Raw genomic sequence first — 22,722 nt, forward strand, 5'->3', positions numbered from 1 at the left:
GTGATGCAGCGTCAAGGGTAACCGCAGCCATGGTCACCGAGCTGATAGTCCATGCTGCTGCAAACGTCATCGAACTGTTCGTGCAGATGGTTGTTGTCTTGGAAACGTCCCCATCTGTTGACTCTGGGATAGAGACGTGGCTGCACGATCCGTTGCAGCCATACGGATAACATGCCTGTCATCTCGACTGATAGTGATACGAGGCCGTTGGGACCCAGCACAGCGTTCGATATTTCCCTCCTGAACCCACCGATTCCATATTCTGCTAACAGTCATTGGATCTCGACCAACGCGAGCAGCAATGTCGCGATACGATAAACCGCAATCGCGATAGGCTACAATCCGACCTTTATCAAAGTCGGAAACATGATGGTATGCATTTCTCCTCCTTACACGAGGCATCATAACAACGCTTCAGAAGGCAACATCGGTCAACTGCTGTTTGTGTATGGGAAATCGGTTGGAAACTTTCCTCATGTCAGCACGTTGTAGATGTCGCCACCGGTGCCAAACTTGTGTTAATGCTCTGAAAAGCTTATCATTTGCATATCACGGCATCGTCTTCTCGTCGGTTAAATTTCGCGTCTGTAGCACGTCATCTTCGTTGTGTAGCAATTTCAATGGCCAGTAGTGTAATATTCCGAATGCACAGTGCCAAGAGCGTGCCGAGAATACCAAATTTCAGTCATTACCTCTCACACGGATAACGCATTTGTCGACGGCATTCACTTAACGATCGATAGCAGCAGCGTTCTCATTGTGTTGTCATTGCTAATAGACAAGCAACACTTCATGAAATAAGCACAGAAATCAATGTGGGATGTGCGACAACCGTATCCGTTAGGACAATGCGGCGAAATGTGGTGTTAACGTGCTATGTCACCAGATGACCGACGTGTGTGCCTTTGTTAACAGCACGACATCGCCTAAAACGACTCTCCTGGGCTCTTGACCATATCGGTTGGACTCGACTGGAAAACGGTGGCATAGTCAGGTGAGCACCGTTTTCAGTGTCCGTCCCCGGTAGCTGAGTGGTCAGCGCGACATAATGTTAATCCTAAGTCCCCGGGTTCGGTTCCCGGCTGGGTTGGAGATTTTCTCCGGTCAGGGACTGGGTGTTGTGTTCTCCTAATCATCATTATTTGAACCGCATCTGCATCTACATCCATACTCCGCAAGCCACCTGCCGGTGTGTGGCGGAGGGTACCTTGAGTACCTCTATCGGTTCTCCCTTCTATTCCAATGTCTGCTCCCGGTAGCTGAGTGGTCAGCGCGTCAGACTGTCAATCCTAAGGGCCCTGTTTCGATACCCGCTGGGTCGGAGATTTTATCCGCTCAGGGACTGGGTGTTGTGTTGTCCTAATCATCATCATTTCATCCCCCATCGACGCGCAAGTCGCCGAAGTGGCGTCAAATCGAAAGACTAGCACCAGGCGAGCGGTCTACCCGAAGAGAGGCCCTCGTCACACGCCATTTCATTTCATTTCTCGTATTGTTCGTGGATAGGAGGATTGTCGGTATGCCTCTGTGTGGGCTCTAATCTCTCTGATTTTATCCTCATGGTCTCTTCGCGAGATATATGTAGGAGGGAGCAATATAATGTTTGACGTCTCGGTGAAGGTATGTTCTCGAAACTTCAACAAAAGCTTGTACCGAGCTACTGAGCGTCTCTCTTGCAGAGTCTTTCACTGGAGTTTATCTATCTTCTCCGTAACGCTTTCGTGATTGCTAAATGATCCTGTAACGAAGCACGCTGCTCTCCGTTGGATCTTCTCTCTCTCTTCTATCAACCCTATCTGGTATGGATCCCACACCGGTGGGCAGTATTCAAGCAGTGGGTGAACAAGTGCACTGTAACCTACTTCCTATGTTTTCGGACTGCATTTCCTTAGGTTTCTTCCAATGAATCTGAGTGTGACATCCGCTTTACCGACGATTAATTTTATATGGTCATTCCATTTTAAATCACTCCTAATGCCTACTCCCAGATAATTTATGGAATTAACTGCTTCCAGCTGCTGGCCTGCTATATTGTAGCTAAATGAAAAAGGATCCTTCTTTCTATGTATTCGCGCAAGTCGCCAAAGTGGCGTCAAATTGAAAGACTTGCACCCGGAGAACGGTCTACACAACGGGAGGCCCTAGTCACATGACATTTATTCACCGATATCAGTTAGTAAGAGCTGATGGTAGGGTACGATTGTGACGCTGACTCCACGAAGCCGTGGACCCAAGTTGTCAACAAGACACTAAGCAAGTTGTTGGTGGCTCCATAATGTTGAATGCTGTTCAAATGGTTGAAATGGCTCTGAGCACTGTGGGTCTTAACATCTGAGGTTAACAGTCCCCTAGCCTTAGAAGTACTTCAACCTAACTAACCTAAGGACATCACACACATCCATTCCCGAGGCAGGATTCGAACCTGGGACCGTAGCAGCAGCGCGACTCCGGACTGAAGCGCCTAGAACCGCTCTATCACAGCGGCCGGCTTGTATGCTGTGTTAACATGGAATGGACTGGATCCTCTGGTTCAACTAAACCGATCATTGACTAGAAGTGGTTATGTTTGGCTACTTGGACCATTTGCAGCAATTCATGCACGTCATATTCCCAAAAAACGATGGAATTTTTATGGCTGACAGTGCGTAATATCTCCGGGCTACATTTCTCGCGATTAATTTGAATAACATTCTGGACAATTAGCAAATCGCCCGACATGAATCCCATTGAACATTTATGGGATATAAGCGAGAGGTCAGTTTGTGCACAAAATCCTGCAACGGCAACACTTACGCAATTGTGGACTGCTATAGAGACAGCATGGCTCAATACTTCTGCAGGGGACTTTCAACGACTTGTTGAGGCCATGCCACTTCGAGTTGCTGCACTAAACCGGGAAAAAGGAGGTCCAACACGATATTAGGAGATATCGTTTGACCTTTGTTACCTCCGTGGATATTTGAGAGACCGGCAGACCGATAACAACCTACATTCGCCTGGGGTAGCACAGCAAGTCCACGAAACGTGACTAAGCAGGCGGGTTTGATGAAACACAAAATCAGAGAAGCCACATAAATAATAAAGCATGCTATCAACATGAACAGAGAGGATGGATATAGGCTTGCCTCATCCTGACTGCCAGTCCTGAGAGTCCAGCAGGCGGCACCAACAAGACGTGACACGAGCCGTACAGGCGAGTAATTAGCTAAGTCAACGAAGACCGAACAAGGGACAATAGGGAAAAAATCTTATAGTCGCTAATTTTTGTTCATTAGTAAGGGGGAGGGGGATGGAGTGTCATGAACAATGTACTAAAAATCCGCACCCGTGTGGTGTGTGTGTTGGTATAGAAGGGAAGGGGAGGGTTAGAGGTCACTTTTTAACGTTTTTCTTTAATAACTCGAAAACTGTGGCTTCTAGCGAAAATGTTTTCCAGCACAAAATTAACGTACATTAAATTTCCTACAAAAATGCCGTATTCATTTTTCTCTAGAACTTATACTTTCTGCGTTACAGTGGATGCAAAAATCATGAATTATTGAAATAGTGTTTTAATAGTATAAGATTAACCTCTATTGTTAAATAATGTGGGTTAAGACAAAATATTAAATGAGTTTACGATATATAAGTGCGGTAGAGTCATACTGAGGAGTAATTGTGTTCTGGGGATGTGACTGGTAACAGCAGGAGGGAGTGGGGGTGGAGGGTAGAAGTGTGAGGGAAGGCAAGTCGCCATAATGTGGTCAATGACTTCCCTCATTTGTGCGTCTGCAAAACGAAGAGCGATCAATTGAGTCCCCACTCTCTCTACACCACTACGTCGCAGGAAACAAGTACATGCTATTTCACAATCATACTGACTCTTCCGCATCCCGCCTTGTAAATGACTGGTAACACAGTGCGTTGACACATCTGGTAGTGTTTATTTCCGGCAAAATGCGTTAATACTGCATGGAGTACAGATACTAGTTTGTAATAAAACTAGACATACGAGGAGAATCTACGTAAATCTCCGCACACTGCCTTGCATTCCTAATGGGGAGATTGATTGTTAGTCGTCCTGTACGAATGTCAGTTCACCCACCACCAGAACTGCTTGCTCTCACAATAATCGACTACACTCTCTCCAGCATTTCCCGTAAAGTTCTCTTATTTGAATAGACAAAATAACTTCACTGTGCTGATGTTTAAATAGTGGAGGAACTTTCAGCTTATTAAGTGGGTACTTATTTGCCATAATTAAGAGAGTTTTGTATAAAATATGTTCCTATAAGCAATGGCTGAGAAGTGTTTAATCTGTTACTCAGTGACCTATGCAATGTTGGTGTGAAAGGAATACATGGACAGGTATACTCCAGTTATTTGAGAAAATATGGGAAAGCTTATAGTTTCAGGAACAAGAAGCACCGTTGTTCAAGCATCGTGACAAAAAGGATTTCAATTAGAAGATTTCTGCCAGTTAAAAGATTTCTAAGAGAGGCTGTTTCAGAGGAACAGACTTCAAACATTTGCAATCAGATGAAGCAAAACTTTATTTTAAAACTAGCTGATTTGTGTGGAAACTGTTGATAATGAATATCTGTCAAACAGTAGAAAATGTACAAAAACGGCGACGAAAAGTTTACAGTGTTCGATCCTTGAGTTACCATGACACAATTACTGTTCGTGCAGAGGTGGGGAACGATAAATGTGGAGACACCATCCAAAGACTTATCTGCTCTTTTGGGGGTCTAAACGCTGCAGAAGCAAAGTATCACGAGGACTGCTATGAAAATATCTTTATGAGCTCAGTTCCTAAATACCGAAAAACTGGACGGCCTGAGAATGAAAGAATTAATGCCTCAATGGAGGAAATATTCAGTCACACACAGGGAATGACAGCTGCCAGCTGACCTTAGAAAAATTCTTGGAGCACGTTTCTGGTGCATTATCTCATACGAAGACAATCAAGGACAGATTCCAGGAAAAATGTGGAGACTGCATTGTTTTCAGCACAATCCCCACCAGAAAAATTTACGAAGCGTCTGAATATCAGCACGGTCTGAGTAAACTCTGGTGTACTACATTCTTAAAAGCACTAAAAAAACCAAATCCAGGCCTCGACTCACTGCCCTCAATCACACGAGCTACGCACCAGTGCTCTTTTCGAGTTTACTGAGAGGTACAGTAGAGGCACCCTACTCCGATCCCCACTATTCCGCAAATCACCTGTTCCTAACAGAGTTCAGAAAAAAATACAAATTTTTTTAACTTAAAAATAGAAGAAATTAAAAAGACGTTCGTGTAAAAACGTACATTTATCATTATTACAAGAAGTCAAATAGAGATATACATAGAGCCTAAGCTTGATGAAAACGCCTGAAACCCTACTGGAATGAAAGCTGGCTATTTACAGTATATTACATATAGTACATGTCGGCTCCATTTATACAATTCTGTACAATCATTTTTAATCACTGCTAAACACAAAAGTTGCCAAATTACACACACATACAGGTAAGAAGTAAAGTCAGTGGTTTTTTTCTGACCGGGACTCTTTCCCGGTTTTCTCGACATAGTCGCGGTTTTAGAAGCATACGCTGTTAAGATGGCGGCGCCTTGTGCTGTTATGAATAGCACTGAGGAAGAATTGTTATACCTTGACCATTTAAATAGTGACCGAAACCGTGTTGGAGTGATTGTGGAAAGGGGAAACCCTTTTGAAGATTATGGTGTCAGGAAGTTTGAAGAGAGATTTCGTCTGTCAAAAGAAACAGTGTGGTGCTTATTAAACCAAATTAATGATAGGTTAGAATTTCCTACTGATCGGAATAACCCTATTTCGCCGATAAACAGGATTTTGATTACTTTAAGGGCATATGCAACAGGTGCATTCAAAATTCTTATTGGGGACAACAGTAATGTACATCGTACAACAGCACAACGAATCATCAGTGATATATCAGACATCATATCGTCAATGTCTCCTCGCTTTATAAGATTTCCTACAATAGAAGAAGTGCACTCTGTGATGTATGGTTTTAGTCAATTGGACCGATTTCCTGGCGTTCTTGCTACTTTGGATTGTACCCATATAAGAATTCAGTCTCCTGGACGACATAATGCGGAACTTTTCCGCAATAGGAAATCAAAGTTTTCCTGTAACTGTCAAACCATTAGTGATCACAATTTGTTAATAAGAGATATTGTTGCTCGATGACCGGGCTCTGTGCACGATAGTACCATATTTCTCAAATGCGCTCGCAGAGCTCAATTTGAAAACGGAGAAATACCACAAGGTCACTTATTGGGAGATAGTGGTTATGCATGTAGAATCTACTTGTTAACTCCACTTTTAAATCCGCAAAATGAAGCAGACCACCGATATAAAAGGTCTCATATTAAAACTAGAAAGACTGTTGAGAGAAAATATGGCCTGTGGAAGAGAAGACTTCCCATATTATCTGTAGGAATAAGATGTAATCCACAGAAAGCAATGTTACTAATTGTGGGTACGGCTGTCTTGCATAATATTGCGAGGAGTACAAGCAGTGAAGAACCACCAGAAGATCCAGACATTTCTCGACTTTTAAGTCAGTTACGTGGCGAGAGAGGCCCCAACATTGAAGATAACGAATCTGTGCTATCTGGACAGCAGATGTATCGTGATGACACATTACCGGGAAGAGCAGTTCACCGGGCTATAATTAATGAAGATTTCCGATAAGGTAACATAAATTCAGACATTGTTCAGAATGAAAAATTACGATTATAGTTACGGGATTTCGCCGTAGTTTTAATTTTTGCGATTATTTCAGCATTTAATCTATTTTTTCTGTTAGCTAGGGAACATAAAAGTACTCATTGAGCTGGGTGTGTGATGAGAAATTTGAGGTTGTGGCCATGGACATGATGTGCTGCCTACAGACAATTACCCAGTTGCTGCATTCTGAGGAATTGTTTTAGTATGGAACTGTTGATAATTCATTATTAAATATATATTTCTCGTATCACATTGGTTGTGAAAGCAATGCAGTACTCTGTTATTTATATACATGTTCAGTTTCTGTGTCCGTAATTAAATTTGAGAACAAATGACTCTATTACATTCAGAGAGTGTGAGAGTAAGTGCGAGTGTGATAAAATATAATGGGATAGTTCTGTATTATGTTCACTATAGAGCCTAAACCTCTCTTAAATTTTCTACTGTAACAACAAATATGTGAATGTCCAACAGTTTTGCAATATTAAAACAGCAAATTGTTTACTATGAGAACCTTTCAAATTAGAGATTATTGTACTGCGCTTCTGCTCACTATTAATGCAGTCTTATCACCTAGATTAGCTTAAACTTGTGAATATGCAGTAAACACATAGGCACCAAATAAAGAATCATTTGTGTAATTACATAAAATTTCAGTTTGGGATAGTTTATTATTAAATTGTTTCCATATTAATCATTATTATTTGTTTACAATATGATTTGCTTCAAACATAAGTGTGTGCGGCTATAAGGTTGTAGCCCGGATCACGTATGTTATCTGGGGTTTAGAAAAATGTTGATGTAATGACAAACTGTGCAAAGAATTGAATTACATTGTTAATTCTAGACAGTCATGCCTGTAGCAGCACTTCACACAATATTACGTACAACTGTTTGGTATCAAAAATACATGAAATTGAAGACACATTTGTGTTTAGAAATTGCCACCAAAAACAAGTCCTCATTGCTAGAAAAGGCAATGGAATTTTGTTAGCAATGTCTAATACTTTTGGGATCAGTGTAAGAGCAATAATTAGTAAGGAGTGTGCTACTTTGGAAGATGTGAAAGCGGAACCGTAATGCTGTGGATTGTCTGTGAGAAGTGTCATACTTTAAGTTATTATTGAGTAAAACTCCCTTCCTCACTCTCTCACTGATATTGATGCAGTTTTTTTCACATATTTAATGCTCACCTTTGCAGAAGGGAATTCCTTGTCATAGTACAGTGCCACTGAAAAATGCCTCACTGCAAATGCAGTTGTGGCAGAAGTTATGGGTTGCCATCATAAACATTAACAAGTGCAGAGAACTGCTACAAAAGCCACATAATGCTATTCTCACTATTGCAGAAAAGAGTGCCCCATCATAGGAATGCATTACTGAAAATACCTTGCTCCAAAATCTGTTGTGATAAGAGCTGTAGGTTGCCATTATAAACATTAACGGGTGCAGGCCATTACTAGAAAAGCCAAACAATGCTAATCTCACTACTGCAGAAAAGAGTGCCCATATTAGCATTGTCTACCTGATTACTCTGCTATTCACAATAAAGTGCCTGACAGAGGGTTCAGTGAACCACCTTCATGCTGTCTCTCTACCGTTCCACTCTCGAACGGCGCGCGGGAAAAAGGAGCACTTAATTTTTTCCGTGCGAGCCCTGATTTCTCTTATTTTATCGTGATGATCATTTCTCCCTATGTAGGCGGGTGCCAACAGAATGTTTTCGCAACCAGAGGATTACTCAATAATGCCTCTCTACAAATACTGTTGTGAAAAATGTTTCAGGTTTCTACCATACACATTAACAGGTTCAGAGTATTGCTAGGAAAGCCACTTATGCTATGCTCACTTTTGCAGAAAAGAGTGCCCATCACAGTAACGTATATCCTAAAATGCCTCACTACAAATTGTATTGTCATAAAAGTTATAGGTTCCCATTGTAAACACTACCGGGTGCAGAGTATTGCTAGGAAAATGGCACACACAAAGTTATGTTTTGGAGCACTTTCCCTCATAATTTAATATGTTAGGATATTTCTGGTATAAATAATGCAAAACATGATTACATTCGGCCTCATGTATATAACTGTTACAGCACATATGTTCGTTTCAGTGTTAGAGCAACAAGGAAGCTTTATTACTATTATTTTGTTTCATTAACAGTCTGCCTCATTGTTAAGTCACTTAAGTAGAAATTGGCACCCTACTACAGGCCTGTAACTGACATGTAGCTTACTTGTGTAAACTGCAGTGTTGCTAACCGGTTTTTATTTATGAAGTGATTCTAATTTAAAGTGATTGGATGAAACTTGGTCCAGACCAAATAAGCTGTAAGCAGATATTAGACAGACAACAATTAGAATAGTAGCAGTCATCACTAACGGGACAGAGAAACAGTTTGAACTGTGAGACAACTTTAATACATTAGATAGAATACAACACAGCAGAAAAAAATTACAAAAATTCACCGTCACAGGAAAAAAATCACATGTTATGGCATTTTCCTCCTTCCAGTACTTCAGATTTTCTTTTAAGGCCAGAATCTTTAAATTTTTAATCCTCAGCTGCTTCTTATGTTCTGCCTTCATCAGGTGTAATTGGGCCTCCACTACTTCCACTCTCTTCTTGCACACATTTTCGATCACTGTTCCCAAACCTGATTGCCCTGGTTTTGCAGGCATCCTGCGACGATGCCATGTATTTTTCTGCGTGCAAATGTTTTCTTTGGGTGGATCAGGAGACTGCGAAACAGACTGCAGCTGGGTGACATCCACCAGAACATTCTTTGATGTCCCTTTACTTTATATTACGTCAGGTGTGTGGGAAGTGCTAGGTTCCGTGCACTCTGCTAACTCGACAACTGAAGCAGGTGGCGTGTTCTCATTGCACTGCACTCCGTGTTAATAACATCCACAATCATACTAAACTGTGCATCGGAATCGTATGCATTGGTTAAAGGTTTCATTGAGGTACTAACAATTTCTAACAGATCTTGGTTTTTTGGGTAGGCTCCCCCCCCCCCCCCCAATCTGTTTTTACACTTCCACCTTTTCTTCTGCAATGTCGTTTCGAAGTGTTCTTTTCATGTTCTCATAACAGGTTTTCAACCTGTCACAGTATCTTTTTGTCACACCTGAAATTAAATAAATGTTGTAGTTTGCATTACCATAAATTAATTCTCATATTATTTACATTCATACATCCATTTTGCATTCTGGGGCTCTTAACTTATAACTGCAATAAAAATCTAAGATCTATGTATGGCTGTTGTTTACATATAAGTTTATTAAACAGAAAGTGGTATAGGCATATATTAAGAATACGGCACAGGACTAGCTGAGAAACGTATGTTCACAATGTTCAACAAGAAAGCTTCCGTTAGTCACATAATATTTAGTTAACAGTAGCACGACATTGGATTTTAAATGTAAAACTTACAAAACAATTCCAACCGTAAATGTACATAGCCCTATCACGTATTTCAGTGGTATGCCAATAACACTTTCAAATTTCAAACTAAAAGCCAGAGCGTGCCATATCCTACGCTTACGATGAACCTAGAAAAGTTATTAATTTATTAATAAACTTACCAGGAGTAGAATTAAACTGCGCCTCCACATGGGACCACATTGCCTGTTTTTCTTTTAAGCTGTAGCCGTCAGTTTTCTTATTTTCAAGAACGGATGCATTTGCACCCATCGGTTCAAGAAGTACGTCTATCTAGTACTTCGAGAAATTCGGTGTTCTTCTTGTATTCTCCATTATTCTTCAAAAAAACCAACAGATCAGAAATAGGTACTGAGGTGCCTATACACACTTCTGCTTGTCGACGAAAAACACAGCAAAGAGAGAATGTGACAACAGTGATCATCTGTGCAATTTCATGTTTACTAATATCTCCGCGTCGCCAGGGCACGTTCCATTGCATTGTACAGAGTTCACCGCCGTCAAATGCACGGCTTGCTGACGACTGTTTGCTGACCAGCGATTAACGTTGGTGCACTGCAGAAACATTTTAAACACGATTCACTTTTAACCATCATCGCTGGACCTTGGTTCTCATGCTTTTTGACCGGTGTTGGTGCACTCGGCCATTAGTGTTGATGAAGCGTCCTGTTCGACGTAGCGTAAAGCGAAGTCAAGAGCATTTGCCCCATCTGTGTGTGATAGGAATTTAGTTCGAGCTTTCACTTTCACCTCGCTTTCAACCGAGTCGATCTGGACTGCACCATTTGTACCGTGTCGTCGTCTCCTTACTCCTGGGGGCCTATGTCAACAGCAGTCCACTACTCAACACAGCTTTCTTTTGTGTCTTCACAACCAGGGACTTTTTTTTTTTTTGCTAGTGGAAGAAGGTCACAGTTTTTCACTGCTGTAAAAGTTGTTTCAACAAATTCCTATGTAGGCCACAAATGTTTCCAATATTTGTAATGCACCTTTAGTGGTGTTATCCCATGCTGCAGCCAATCAGTAAATCACGTCTTTTGTAGTAACTTTCTTAAATTTTTGCAGGATTGTGAATTCGTTTTTGTTCTCTTCAAGTAAAGTGTGAAGCAGCATTTTCCTGTATTTTTGTTTAATCGTCTGCAGCACACCCTGGTCCATAAGCTGGAGAATTGAAGTTAAATCTGGTGGCAGAACTGCTTTGATGTCTCCAAAAACAAATTATGTTTCTTTTGGGTGGAACGGAGCACTGTCTATAGGCAACAGAGCACGATTAGGCTATCAATTTTCTCTACTGAACGCAGTCACTTTAGGGAAGGATTGGTCCTCGAACCATTCCTTGAACAAGTAGCGCTCCATCCAAGCAATTTTTTTATTCTTATAACACACAGGAAGTGAATTGATGTTTTTGAACGCTCGTGGTTTCGCAAAGAAGTTTGTTTGTTGCCGAGGCGTTGTTGCAAGCTAAGACAGTTAGATGTTGCTTGTCCATTTTAAACCCTGTGGCAGATTTCTCTTCTAGCGAAGAAAGATTTTTGTTAGGCAAAGCGTTGCAAACTTGCTGTAGTGAGCAGTTTTGAGAACAACCAAGGTCTTTAAATTCTTTTAGGTCATTGGCACCTACTTCGTGTCAGCTGGCAGCTCCTCCCCAGCAACCTCGAGCTGCCTAATTCCGTTTCTTTTATTCCAAAGATCCAAAAAACCACTGATAGCTGAAAATTATGGGGCACCATCCATAAGCTTATTGAGTTGAAGTGCATTCTCTTTTTAAAAACCAGAAATGGGGACTAATTTCTTGTCTTTCTTGAGAAAACCACAAGAATCAGACCTCGTCAAGTTTTTCGTATGAAGGCACAGACCTTTTTTTTTTTTACCCTTTTCAAGGGTCACTTCGCTTGAAGCAGAACAAAACTGCTGAGATTTAAAGCAATTTTTTTCCAGTCAGTAATAGTTTCTTTCCCGAAAACATGTTCCAGTGATAATTTAGTGGCACTTTCTCATTTGTCCAGTCTTTTTAACACTTCAAATTTTTGTTTTAAGGTGCACGAAGAAAGACTTCGTTTACTTGCCATGTTTAATGTTTGACAGTTGACGCCAAGGACCACGAAAATAATTAAAAAAGGTACAATGACTCGGTAAAGTAACTCAACACTCACAGAACAAGACTTAACAATAAATTTGTAATAAGGTGTTTGGAATGCAGGAGGGAGAGGGATAGGTAGGGCTTCTGCGCTATCAGTCATCGAAGACCACTAGCAGATGTTCCGCACGTAATTTACGCCTTAACAACTCAATACGTTGATATTATTCATGAAATCCGCCTATTCCGAATTCCCGCTAAACCGAACAGTATTCGGTCCCAATAAGTTCGCAACAGAAGGACTCTACTGTATGTTAATTGTATTAATTATCTGTTTCTACATAACGCTTCTTACAACACCATGTTTTGTTACTTATAGTTGTTTGGTTCCTTTTTTACACTTAAAACAATGGCTCAGTAACCCCGTACCGCAGCTCGAATGGGGATGGAAATGCGGGAAGGATGGACTGCTGTACCCAGTGACAACCAAAGACCAAGTAGCACGTGAAGCTGCAATGAACAACAACTTTTGCCGACTTCGCGGACTTCAATGCAAGATGCTTACAACAGTTTCTACAACGAAATTATGTATCGAAAGCTAGCAGAAAATCCAAAGAGATTGTGGTCGTATGTGAAGTATGTTAGCGGCAAGAAACAATCAATGCCATCTCTGCGCCATAGCAATGGAGATACTATCGAAGACAGTGCTGCCAAAGCAGAGTTACTAAACACAGCCTTCCGAAATGCCTTCACAAAAGAAGAAGACCTAAATATTCCAGAATTTGAATCGAGAACAGCTGCCAACATGAGTAACGTAGAAGTAAATATCCTCGGAGTAGTGAAGCAACTTAAATCACTTAATAAAAGCAAGTCTTCTGGTCCAGACTATATACCAATTAGGTTCCTTTCGGAGTATGCTGATGCATTAGCTCCATGCTTAACAATGATATACAACGTTTCGCACGACTAAAGATCCGTACCCAAAGACTGGAAAGTTTCACAGGTCACACCAATATTCAAGAAAGGTAGTAGGAGTAATCCGCTAAAGTACAGGCCCATATCGTTAACGTCGATATGCAGTAGGATTTTAGAACATATATTGTGTTCAAACATTATGAATTACTTCGAAGAAAACGGTCTATTGACACACAGTCAACATGGGTTTAGAAAAAATCGTTCCTGTGAAACGCAACTAGTTCTTTATTCACATGAAGTGTTGAGTGTTATTGACAAGGGATTTCAGATCGATTCCGTATTTCTGGATTTCCGGAAGGCTTTTGACATTGTATCACACAAGCGGCTCGTAGTGAAATTGCGTGCTTATGGAATATCGTATCAGTTATGTGACTGGATTTGTGATTTCCTGTCAGAGAGGTCACAGATCGTAGTAACTGACGGAAAGTCATCGAGAAAAACAGAAGTAATTTCTGGCGTTCCCCATTGTAGTGTTATAGGTTCTTTGTTGTCCTTTATCTATATAAACGGTCTGGGAGGCAATCTGAGCAGCCGTCTTCGGTTGTTTGCAGATGACGCTGTCGTTTGTCGACTAATAAAGTCATCATAAGATCAAAACAAACGACAAAACGATTTAGAAAAAATATCTGAATGGTGTGAAAAGTGGGAGTTGGCCCTAAATAACGAAAAGTGTGAGGTCTTCCACATGATTGCTAAAAGGAGCTCGTTAAACTTCGGTTACACGATAAATCAGTCTAATCTAAAGGCCATAAATTCAACTAAATACCTAGGTATTACAATTACGAACAACTTAAATTGGAAGGAACACATAGAAAATGTTGTGGGGAAGGCTAACCAAAGACTGCGTTTTATTGGCAGGACACTTAGAAAATGTAACAGACCTACTCCTTAAGGAGACTGCTTACACTACGCTTGTCCGTCCTCTTTTAGAATACCGCTGCGTGATGTGGGATCCTTACCAGATAGGACTGACGAAGTAAATCGAAAAAGTTCAAAGAAAGGGAGCACGTTTTGTATTATCGCGAAATATGAGAGAGAGTGTCACAGAAATGATACAGGATTTGGTCTGGAAATCATTAAAAGAAAGGCGTTTGCGAGGTGCCGGGGCTAGCAGTGTATTTAACACTAAATTCTTCTAGAATCTTCATATATAAATGATGCTCTAAGCCCTCCTCCCCCTCCATTCTAACTCCGACTTTTGCTGTTGCACATGGATTAAAAAGAAACGCGAACTGACTAATCGAACCTGCACGTGGAGTAGACAAGAGTTTGGCACTGGCAATAATTTAATTTGGTAAATAAGTTAAATAAAGGAAAGTTTGATTAACGTAGTGGGAAATGAAATGGTTGCTCTACCGATTAACAGAATGACAGTTCTGTCCAAAATAACAATTTGATTTATTATGACTAAACTCAAAATAATAAACAAAACACATGAAACATTTACAATACATCAAATTGGCTCAAATTGGATACTCAAATAAATGCTGTGAAGGTGAAGTTTTCCCTAAACTAGATACTGACATTTATGACAAAGTGGTATGTGGAGCCAATTCCTTGCAACTCAAATCTTAAGAGAAACACAGCCAACCCAACATTAATTGCTGCTACAGTAGTGAGAACTCAGACAATGAACACCCAAGACAGAACAAAGTTAGAAAAATACGAACAGGAGCGTTCTGTTGAGCTCTGATTATCACCTAGGAAAATTACTAATCTGCCGGTGCTGCGGACATACATTACCAAGCTGTCTTCGTAGCTGCAAGAACACGATCTGGCGTACCGGAGGCGATGGCTGGTTGCTTCGACGTCCCATCGTGGTGATGATAATGTCGCGAGTATAGCCCGAAACAAATTATCCTGGTCTGGTTGTTCCAGACTAAAGACTTCCTAGCAATACAAATGCGCCTCTGAGGGAGATGAAGAAAGCTCGCCACACAATCACTGACGGTACAGTGATTGATTTTAACAAGCGAAGTTACACAGTAACTCTGATACAGTCAACTTTAGCGAACACTGCTCAAGGCAGACAACATAGGCCGTTTGTACGCAGAACACTCAATTGTCAACTGTACTCGGAAAGTTACGTTGAAGTCGGAACTTCAGCAACTTCGTCAAACAGTTACAATTAAATAAAAGTATATTAGCCAATTGATGGCAGGCTGTCCAGAGTAGCGAGAGCTCTGTCTTGTAACCTACTGCGACCGAAAGGCGAGAGCCAACTCTCACAAGAGCACCTGTACAAACCGAACACAGAACATTCCCGCCCCCACGACAGTGGCCGTGTTTAAATGTTCCAATCAGCAACTCGAAACCGGCAGAAAATTCCACTCTATTGCCGAAGCACTACCTTTCTACCAATGGAGATTCTTGGCGCCAATTTCTGCGCCGATTTTGCTACGTCACGGAGCTATGCCCTGAGCAAGCCAATCACAGTTACGATTTTGCAGAAAACGCGGGAATTTGCCCGCCAAGACTGCCTGGGAACACAAGTCTTTCCCACGCCTCCGTGGTAGCCAGCCAGAAACGGTTTTCGCTTAATTTCTGCGAAGTAACGGAATCTCTAGCCCAGCCGCTCCGTCAGGCCACTGTGGGCGTGTCGCCGCCGCTCTTATGACAATGTCGGCGTCTGGAAAGCATTCACTCAACTGCCTCACACCCGTCGGCTTAACCCTTTCAAGATCACCAGAGCCCGCCTGTCACAAGACCGCCCAGGTGATAGACGCTGCGAGGGGAAGTCTGCGTGTGAAGGAATAGCGACTTCTCACCGCATGCAATTAGAGAGGAAGATCGAATTACTCAGAGAAATATGAGAGGGGGCTAATGCCACCTCTCTCGTTTTTCGTTGCGATGGAATCTTCTCACGAAATTCCATTCGTCAACTTTCTCCTCCGAATGCGAAAATATTTTATTGATACCGGCGTATATAGGGAGGAACGATCACCACGGTAAAATAAGGGAAACCAGAGCTCGTGCGGAAAGATGTAGGTGTTCATTCTTTGCGCGCGCTATACGAGAGTGGAATAACAGAGCATTGTGAAGGTGGTTCGAAAAAACCCTCTGCCAGCCACTTAAATGTTATTTGCAGAGTGTCCATGTAGGTGTAGATGTTCTACAACTGTGAGGGACGATGTGGATGCCACAAAGCCGGCATTACATTTTCCATGGCTGTGGCATATGCCATGATACGTCTACGAACAATGCTCCGTTACTCTTTCTGCAAGATGAGAACCATGATAACACAATTCTTGGTTTTTGATATCTACTCACTCAAGTTAAGACGTTATTTTATAGTAAATAATATATATTATCTGTTTTTTTTAAGTTCAATGGATATTAAACGTTAATTTCATAACATCAAAGCACTATTTTTAAATAATATGCTGTTTTTACATCACATGCAACGTAGAAACTATTAGTACTAGAGAAAAAAGTAAATAGGACCTTTTGTAGGAAATTTAATGTACTTCAGTTTTGTTCTGGAAAACATTTTCGATAGAAGCCGCGGCTTTGAGATTTTCAGGAAAAACATGAAAAGTGACATTAAAACACTACCCCCCCCCACCTCCCTCCCAACGCTGACACCCCAAAGACGGGGATTTTCAGCATGATTTCATGACACCCTCCCCTACCTCTGCACAAAAATTTGCGACTACACGAATTTTTCCTTCATTTTCCTTTGTTGACAACTAAACTGCCGCTGCAAGGCCTGTGACCAGCAGTAGGAAAACAGGAGCCCACGCCTCATTCCCCGAAGAGCGCCAATCACAACAAACAATGCAAGAAAAAGTAGGCAACAGCAGATCCGCACGCACTCCCTCCACCATACCAACCTAGTATAATGTAGTTCCCGTTCCTTCCACCTTAAGTAACCAATCACAACAACAACCTCTTCAAATTGCGACGTAACATCATGCTCAGTGAGCAGCAATGACAAAATTTAAGCGACTTCACACAGCGAAAGCACAGCAGTTTTTTTTCACATTATGATGCGGTACGACAATTAGAAAACTTTTGTGTCAACTGATTCTGGCAGAGAAAACCTACGAAATTATATATAATCATTTTTCAGACATTAAGACGCCGTACAATAGTCATAACACGTCTATGTCAACTGATTCTGGACGCGGAAGCCTATGCAATTACATAAAATGTAAAATGGAACGTATATCGAAAAGACAGATTAGAGGCCGTAGGAGGGGAAGTATTCATTGCAGTTGACTAAAATATTGTCTCTATTGAGGTAGAAGCAGTGAAGTCATCTGGTCGCTTATAGCAGATATAGGTGAAACCAAGTTAATTGGATGTTTCTACCGGCCTCCGGATTCTGCTGTGACAGTTCTAGAGTCATTCAAAGAAAGTCTACGGTCAGTAGCGCGTAAATAATCTGATCATGCAATACTGGTTAGAGGCAACTTTAACCTGCCTAGTGTAGAGTGGAATGTCTATGGATTCAGACAGACAGACAGTCATGCGAAATACTTTTGAAAGCGTTTCCTGAAAATTGTTTTGCGCAGCTAGCACGGCAGCCCACACGCAATGAAAATATCTTATACCTTGTAGTTACAGATAGACCGGGCCTTATCGACATTGTCAGTATAGAAACGGGGATTAGCGATCATGATGTCATTATAGCAGGTATGAATACGAAAATTAATAAATCAGTCAAGAAGACTAGGGGAATGTTTCTGCTAAATAGAGCAGATAAACAGTTATTAACATCTCACTTAGACAGTGAATTGGCATCACTTAGTTCCAGTAAGGTAGATACAGACGAATTGTCGACAAAGTTCAAGCACATTGTAAATCGTGATATGGAGAGTTATGCGCCTAGAAAGTCCATAAATGATGGAAAAGGTCCACCATGGTTTAGTTACGAAATTCGGAGGATGCTGGGGAAGCAGAGGCTGTTCCACTCTCGATTCAAAAGGGATCTCATAAATGACGACAAGCTATGGTTAGTAGAGTTTCTTGCGTCTGTGAAAAGATATGTGCGCGAAGCATACAACAGCTACCACCGTCACACTTTAGCAACAGATCTGACACAGAACCCGAGAAAATTCTGGTCGTATGTTAAATCGCTAAGCGGGTCTAAGGCTTCCATTATGTCCCTTGTTGACCAGTCTGGTGCGGCAATTGAAGATAGCAAAACGAAAGCTGAAGTTTTAAATTTCACGTAGAAAAAATCGTTCACACAGGAGAATCGCACAAATATACCGTCATCTGATCATCAGACAGACATAGTAATAAGTGTACCTGCCGGAGCGAAACAAATGAAGGATTTGAAAGAAAATAACTCACCAGGTCCGGATGGAATTCCAGTTCTATTTTACGAAGTGTGCTCTACGCCATTGGCCCCTTACCTATCTTGCTTTCATCGTGAATCTCTCGCCCAGCATAGTCCCAAGCGACTGGAAAAAAGCGCTGGTGACTCCACTATATAAGAAAGGTAAAAGATCGGACCTGCAAAATTACAGACCAATATCCCTAATTTCTGTTTGCTGCAAAATCCTTGAACATATTCTCAGTTCGAATATAATATACTTTCTTGAGACAGAGAAGCTTATGTGCACTAGTCAGCACGGTTTTAGAAAGCATCACCGGTACGAAACTCAGCTTGCCGTTTTCTCACATGATATGTTGAGAACTATGGATGAAGAGCAACAGAGAGACTCCATTTTTCTAGATTTCCGGAAAGCATTTGACACGGTGCCCCATTGCAGGCTGTTTCGAAGGTATAAGCAAATGGAATAAGTTCACAGACGTGTGAGTTGCCCGAACACTTCTTGAATAATAGAACCCAGTATGTTCTGTTCGACAGGGAATTTTCATCAGAGACAAGCGTATGGTTAGGAGTGCCCCGAGGAAGTGTGATTTTGAAACTAACTCTTTAATTACTTTTTTAATCACTGACCAAAAGAATTTTCCCTGACAAACACAACTCAAACTTAAGCTATTCATTTATTACCCACAATATACAAGCCCAACGCAGTCTGACTGCTATAGATTGACAACATGATTTCCAATAATTAACACAAAAGAATGGCTTTGAATTTCAAGAAATCCTAACAATAATACAAATCCAAAAAAAATATGAAATTTAACGAAACACGAAACTAACTCCAACTCTGTTAATTGCCTAAACTCATTTCAGTCACGAATCCCTATAGTGGAAACCCCATTCTCTTTTATAAGTCACTTATATCACCACAGAAAATCTTCATAACACGAACTACAGCTATTACAGCAAGTAGCAACAACAGCCAGTTAAATAAATGGATTGTAACTACTACAGACTAACTACTAAGAGGCATATGGTTAGCAAAAGAATGATTTTGTTGAAGAGTAAACAATATATTTAGAAAATTTTACCTTATTCATGTGACATCGAGATCTAAAAATTATATAGTTGTCAATAATTCCACATGTCCATACACTTCTGTATGCACTCGCTGACTGCTAGTCCGTCCAACCACAGAATCTCTTATCGATTGCGCAGAGTGCTGTGAGCGATATTAACACAGTCTATAGCGCTGCCAACATAAAACAGGCTACTTGCAATAGGACCGCTGTTGTTCTGTATATACATAACCGACTTGGCTGACAGAGTGGGCAGAAATCTGCGTTTGTTTGCTGATGATGCCGTGGTGTACGGTAAGATGTCGAAGATGAGTGACTGTAGGAAAATACAAGACGACTTAGACAAAATTTCCAGTTGGTGTGATGAATGGCAGCTGGCCCTCAATGTGGAAAATGTAACGTAATGCGTATGAACAGGAAGATGAACCCTGTAATGTTCAGATTATTATTAGTGTCCTGCTTCACACCAACAGCCAAGTCGTTTAAATATCTGGGCGTAACGTTGCAAAGCGAAATGAGGTGGAATGAGAATATGAGAACTGTGGTAGGGAAGGAGAATGGCCGACTTCGGTTTATTGGGAGAATTTTAGGAAAGAGTGGTTCACCTGTAAAGGTGACCACATATACGACGCTAGGGCGACGTATTCTTTAGGACTGCTCGAGTATTTGGGGTCCGTATCACATCGGATTGAAGGAAGACATCGAAGCAATTCTGATGCGGGCTCTTAATTTTGTAACCGGGAGATTCCAACAACACGTAAGTGTTACGGGGATGCTTTGGAACTCAAATAGGAATCCCTAGACGTAAGGCGACGTTCTTACCGAGAAACTACTGATAAATATTAAAGAATTGGCATTTGAAGCTGACTGCCACACGATTCTACTGCCGCCAACATACATTGTGCGTAACGACTACGAAGATAAGATACTAGAAATTTGGGCTCATACGGAGGCATACAGACAGTTGTTTTTCTCTCGCCCTATTTAGGAGTGGAAGAGGAAGGGAAATAACAAGTAGTGATACAGGGTACGCTCCGCCATGCACCGTACGGTGGCTTGTGGAGTATCTATGTAGATATAGAAATCAAATATTTTGTATAACGTTCTTCTAGGAAATCAGCGATCTCAGGTACATGACTAAAATTTCAAGTTCCTGCAAAGAATTAAGCGGAATATCTTTCGGGGCTGTATGCAAAATTTTAAGTTTATTTTCCAGTGTTGCCTCGGAAACCTTGTTCTGAATAATGTGTTTACCAAAGACAGATTTATTACTAGATGTTCCATCAGTATGCTCATGGAATCTAGTTCAGTAATTCCTTCCCGTTTGGCGTACAGGCATATATGCCTACATGCGAAATCTACGCTCAACGCAAAAAGGAGCAGGAGGCTCTTCTTAACGAACAATTGGAGTTTTGAGAAAAATTTTTATTCGATGAGCTTCTTCAAATAACCCCATACCTAGTGGTCATCTACCAATTTTCCTTATACAGACAGATTATTATTGTACTTAAGACAATACATGTTTAATTTTAAATGAACTTATTACTGCTTTTGCCTATACTGATTTATATCTTAAAAGTTACAGACTGTTTGGTAACGTCTTTTCTTCATGTCCATTATGCTTTTAGTTATATACCTGCCAATAGGAATGCTTGAGCTCTTACTCAGGCATCTATTGGCAAGGTTGTCATTGCAATTCTGGGTACTTTTGGATCAGTTATTCTTAACAACACGTGCAGCAACTATGGAAATTAATCGGCAGCATTTAAATAAGTCTCTTGGATTATGTATTTTCTTCTTCTTCACTAGTAATTAAAATGCACTTGTCAAATTGCTTCTCATACGTAGAAATGTACTTAGTTTTCACAGCCTACAGAAGATGCATTTTAGGCAGCTGTTTTGTTATCGTCTTGTAGCGACATTTTATGTAATAACTGACGTAAATGTATGTTGTTTATACATGCAACTCTTTTCCTGGTAAGGCACTCTGTATTTTAACTTCGCTTATGACAGAACCAGCACAGAATTTCATGTGTGTAAACACATTTTGGCTACATATTACGGTGTTATCTTTCAATTTCACGAATGATCGATTTTCACATCGTTTCCATGGTTACTGTATAGCCTCCTCTACACCAGCCAGCCCTCACAATATCTTTTGCGATGTAAAATGTCGTTTCCATAGTTACCAAGTTGGCGTTCCACCACCTGCCTATCACATGTAGAGGTCAGCCAACACTCACACGACCAGTATCATGGTTAACGAAGTTTTTATTCACAATTTTAACTGTTATAAATGAAGTTTAGTCTAAAATGAATAAATGTTCTTGTTTTTCTTTAATGGACAAAATGAGTGTATTTTAGGAGTAGCTTTTATTACTTACAGTGGCGATTCGTAACCATTGGCCAGTAATGACGCCATGCAGGAGGCAAGAGGCTGGGCTATCGCCATTTAACCGCGAACAGCCGAGCCAAAGTCAGCAGCCGACTACATCTCTCTAGAGCAGCCTGCTCAGCCAGCCCAGCTCCTGTCGACATCGTGCGTATACTGTTCATAGTAATTATATTTTATAGCTATTTCGCTTTATTATTTAATTATTTTGGTACCTCTAATCTGGTTTACTACTCCCTTTGCGGAGTACAAGATCTGTAGATGATCTAAGCACAATAGATCGAAACCGGTCACCACTTCAAAAAAATATTTATGCTTTCAAGACTGTTTTAGCAAATTTTATTTATATGAAATCATTTTTTTCATACTTTTACGGCCTGTATGAACTTCGCTTAATGCTTCCGGTCTGAACGGCCGTGGTTCATCTCTGGCTTTGGGAGACATCTTCAAAGGCGAAGCTCGAGGGAGCGCAAAGTATATAGGCGGTATAGAGGGCACTACAATTCATCACCTGACGCTGACTGCGAGACTATCCCTGGTAGTGCCAACATTTTCGATAGACAGTAATCGATAGTCTCTCTGTCGGTGTCCTTCTTTTATGTTTTTTGACAACTTTCTCTTTTCCTTTAAAATTATTACGGTGACTGTAAACCTCAACAGCCTCTCTATACCTGCGCACATTACAGTGCGATGTTTTCGATATGACGCTCATCAGATTTTATTTCCTGA

Source organism: Schistocerca gregaria, chromosome X (assembly GCF_023897955.1).
Source record: "Schistocerca gregaria isolate iqSchGreg1 chromosome X, iqSchGreg1.2, whole genome shotgun sequence".
Taxonomy (NCBI): domain Eukaryota; kingdom Metazoa; phylum Arthropoda; class Insecta; order Orthoptera; family Acrididae; genus Schistocerca; species Schistocerca gregaria.